The sequence below is a fragment of the Chinchilla lanigera genome, unplaced genomic scaffold (assembly GCF_000276665.1).
Source record: "Chinchilla lanigera isolate Chin_1 unplaced genomic scaffold, ChiLan1.0 scaffold00024, whole genome shotgun sequence".
Lineage (NCBI taxonomy): Eukaryota > Metazoa > Chordata > Mammalia > Rodentia > Chinchillidae > Chinchilla > Chinchilla lanigera.
In genome coordinates, this window is record NW_004955425.1 from 5,306,506 (window position 1) to 5,311,081 (window position 4,576).

The 4,576-nt window shown below is 37.3% G+C and overlaps 2 pseudogenes; both read right to left on the reverse strand.

The window, feature by feature from the left end:
• Positions 1 to 1,289: 1,289 nt before the first annotated feature.
• Positions 1,290 to 2,063, reverse strand: LOC106148632 (annotated as a pseudogene).
• A 287-nt stretch (positions 2,064 to 2,350) lies between these two features.
• Positions 2,351 to 4,576, reverse strand: part of LOC102017256 — a 3,298-nt pseudogene continuing 1,072 nt past the window's right edge.

Genomic DNA, 4,576 nt, shown 5'->3' on the forward strand with positions numbered 1-4,576 from the left:
CATTTTCTAAACTAAACACTGGGAAACTTTAAGCAGTAACATAATTGTTATAGAACTTTTGGAATATCATTTGATTATCAATAAAATTATTTCACACAATGCAGAACATACAATGTATCCTATTGTACTTTACAGATAATCCAAAATATATTTGCATAACAACAAAATTCTCTTTTAATAAATTCCAAAATCTTCTTTTAACTCATTACTTGTCTGCAGCAATAATCGAAGTTCTAACCTGAGAACTAGAAATACGATAATAAAATGTCAAGGGCTGTATCAATTTTGAATTGAAGACACATAAGCTTCTTTCCTCCCGGTATCAGATATAGTTGATCAGAGAAATGTGAGCAATCCAAGAAAATGCCTAGAACCTATAGCATCATCTGCCACATCTGGAAACCCCACATCTAAAATCTGTCTTAATGGTTTTACCCAAATTCTATTGCACATTTAATATTGTTAAATTATTTCCAACCTTGTAGAATTATTTGTAGAAAGGACTTTAAATTTGTTCAGTTCAATGCTTCCTCAGTAGAAGAAAAAAATGTTCCAAATGAAATGTGAGGAACATAGCAGGAATATCTGAATCTGAACATATCAGGAATATCTGTAGAATAAATGATTCCTTAGAAGCTTAGCCAATTACAGTGCAAAATAAAAAGATTACAATTCAAGGAAAAATGTTTGAGTGAGGTTGTAATTCCTTAATTTATTCAGGGAAATAAGCAGATATGTGAAATTTAATGTTAATGTATATTACATTATTTTTGTCTTTTTTATTTTTTTTTTGGTTTTTCTCCGGTACCGGGAACCAAACTCACAACCTTGCGCATGCCAGGCAGGCGCTTTTGCCGCTGAGCTAAATCCCCAGCCCCTATTAAATTATTTTTAAGGGGCAAAAGTCAAAGTAAACCTAAGTCACAAAGTTCAATCTTACTTTTCTCCAATTAACCTTATTTTTTAAATGAAGCTAAAATAAATAGACAAATATAAGCCTTAGTCTCCTCCCTGTTATTTCAATGTAGTTGTTAGCCTGTGCCATTTCATCAGAGAAACTGTCAAATTCCAGGCAGGGGGGAATTGATCAAAAAGCAAGGATAAACTGGGCATGATGGTGCATGCCTGTAATCCCAGCCCTCAGGAGACTGAGGCAGGAGGATTGCCGCAAGTTCAAGACCAGCCTCTGGGCTACAAAGTGAGCTCAAAGCCAGCCTGAGCTGCATAGCGAGACCCTGGCTCAAAAAAGACAAAAGACAAAAAACAAAAAACAAAAAAACAGCAAGGATAAGTTCATGCTTCTACATGCTCTTGTTTTCTTCTCCCAAATCACACTCTTCTAACTGGCTACTGCTAAGGACCAGAAACTGCCCCTTGCTACCGGCTTGGTTTTGTCTACTGCAAACAGCTAGCAACCAACGTTGTTTTTCCAACTTCTTTTCAGCCTGTTTTTGATTACTATCTTCCGTTGCTTCTCTTTTACTCTATTTTTTTTTTGTTTTTCTGATGCCCTTCAATCCAGTTCAGCTTGCAAAGCTATCTGTTTTGTTAGGCCAACAAAATCACAAATCTTCTCTCCTTCATTGTTTGATTCAAATATATAGCAGACTGAGGTCACACTACTTTCACTTCTCCTCCTCAGGTCCAGAGGAAAAGTCCAAAAAGCTTTTTATTTTACTGGTGTGTAGCATACAAAACTATACTGGATCAAGGAAATATAAGGTTTGTAGGTTGTGTCTGTGGAGCAACTAAATAGTCACAACTAAATAATAACTGTGACTCTGTTTTACAGAAGATGTTATGGTTGGCACACTGTTTCACAGACAACATCTGGATGGTCATCCGATTTCTCCTCCATAGAACCAAGGAATTGGACAATAAATAACTGAATAGAATCTTCAGTTTCAGATTTTGTACTTCCTTCAGGTTCTCCAAATGGATTTGTAAACCTGCTTCTGTGGGCAGAGGCTTTTCACCAGGCTGATCTTTACACACAGGGGAAATAATGGCAAACCATATTGAAGTGTCTGGACAATGAGAGAATCTAAAGAGAGGACAGCCAAATTAGTCTATCTTCAATTTTGTTCAAGTGGTTTTGCCAGCTTTCAATGGAATTTTTAATTTCTTGGGTATCTGTTTGAATCATTTCATGCATTCTCATTCTTTCCTGTATGGTTCATTTAATGTTTCCATCATTTTTCTATGCTTCTCCATTTTTTTTTATCTCTGTCTTTAGATGTACTGAGCAATTCTTTCATTATTGTTGTCATTTCTTTTTTTAACCTCAGAGATTATTTCTGATCTAATTTCTTCTATAGCTTGATGGAGTTTTTTTCTTTACTTCAGTTGCTATCATTTCAGAAATTTCAAGTGTGTGACTTCCAAGTTCTTCTATGTCTCCTGGACTTGTTATGGGTGGGGTAGGGGTCTGAGATTGCATGTTGCTCTTTTGTTCTGACATTTTCAAAGCTCCTGATGTTCACTGTGGCTCAGTATTATTCTCGTGATGGTGCGGGTGTGGGGTGTGTCTCACCAAGGCTCCCGAAGCTGCCCGTGGCTCAGCATAGCTCCTGCAACAGTGGGGAGTGGGGCACAGCTCACTGAATCTCCTGAAGCTGTCTGGGGCTCAGTGTCACTCCTGCCTGGATTTTCACTTAAGTATATTTGTTGAAATATGTTGCTTATTGTACACATCCACTCTTCATAGTCCTTTTTACTCTTTGCTTGCAAAACTAAGAAATTTTTTCCATGGAAAGATCTGAAGAGGGTATCAACTGTCTTTACACTCCAGAGCCATTACTGTGCAGTTGTCTATGTCCATGGCCAGGCCTCCTGCTACATCTCCAGGGGTCTGACTCATTAAATTTCCTCCTTGTATAGAGTAGAAATTGTGTATCCCAAGTAGATGACACCAAGCCTGTCTTATTCCTAGCATTAATGTATTCAGCCTTTTGGGTTAAACTTTGATTAATAGGAAATTTGGAGTGGTCTGTGTCAGACACATTCAAAAGATCTCTAACTACTTTCAAATCCTCTACTGTCTGTCGCATAGTCTCCACATTTCTGTCCATTTTGCTGCAAATGTCCTGCACACTTGTTCCAATAGAGCTAAACATTCCTCCAGTTGTTCGTTGAGGTTTTCAGAACCCATCTTAAAGAAACTTATCTGAGCTTGCATGTGTCCAAGTACATAATGACGCTATTTTCTCCTTGTACCACAGAGTATTTAACACACAAATATAATGCATCGTAGTCTAGTGCTGTTTTCTTTTCTGGACACATAGACATCTTCTGTCACCTCAGACTTTACCTAGTCATTTTCCCTCTTTTTGATAATTGACTGTATCAGTTAATTGCAGCATTATTACCCTCACTAGCAACCTGAAACACTCTTTAATGTTAGTATTTCTTTCAGATCTCTTTCTTTAAACTGAGCAATGGGAACACCATGGCATCTGCAAGTTGAGTTGAAAGTACCATGTAACAAAAGCTAAGCTCATCTATGACTTTTGAACACTGTTGTACAGTGTAGCTCATAACTTCATAGTCACTCTCCTTCAATGGGAAACACTGTTTTTCATATATTTTTAAAAGTTTTTAAGCGGACTATGTTGCTGTACTTAATTTATTTTGTTCATCATAAATCTGACACATAGGTTAGTACAACTGGTTCACATAGTTGGAAATAATTGTCATAACTTTTTCAAATACACCCAATAAAGACCGTGTCTGGGGTTGCTCTCCAGTGCCTCCTCAGCATCAGCTTGTCTATGCCTGACTCATGGCTGAGGGAAGGTGGCAGACCCACCCCACTCTCTCAAAGGCACTGCCACCAATGCGCTCAGTGTCAGGTACTTTCTTTTCAGCCATTCCCATTTCCTAAGAGATGAGAACAAGTAATACTAGAGGCTCCAGCATTTTACAAATGCCTGATAAGGCCCTATATTCATTCTGACTAGTTGCCTTCTCTGCCCTGGGAGATGTTCTCATATACAATAATATATATGTCACTTTCTTGATTATCAGTAGAAAAGATGGTGAAATGTAAGATCTGACCTAGATTTGGATGAAATTTGTTTAGAGATTAATCTTTTGATCTTCTCAAACATACTTTATGTGGCTTAGTCTAGCCTTAGAGGGATTATTTATTTTGAACTTGGTGCCATAAAAATTCAGTTGTCTTAAATCCTGGTCATTAAATTAATATTATCCATGTTTTAATGCATCTTTTAAAGGAAAAAATTAGTATAAATCCAGCTTGGTAATGGACTTAGTGTTTCATATTGGTAGAGGTAGACTTATGGTTATACTGGTCTCCAAGTAGCCACATATCCACAAATCTCCACATTTCAACTCTATGGAAGTCACATTACTTTGTTCTCATCACTAAACAGCTCATCAATCTCCAAGAATTAATTTGAGTCCCATTTGGCTTCTCCATACAAAGTTGTGTGAAATCAGCTGTCATCTATTGTCTATCAGTGGAATAATAAAAAGAAGTTTTCTGAGTCTCTCTCTCTCTCTCTCTCTCTCTCTCTATATCTCTCTCTCTCTCTCTCTCTCTCTCTCTCTCTCT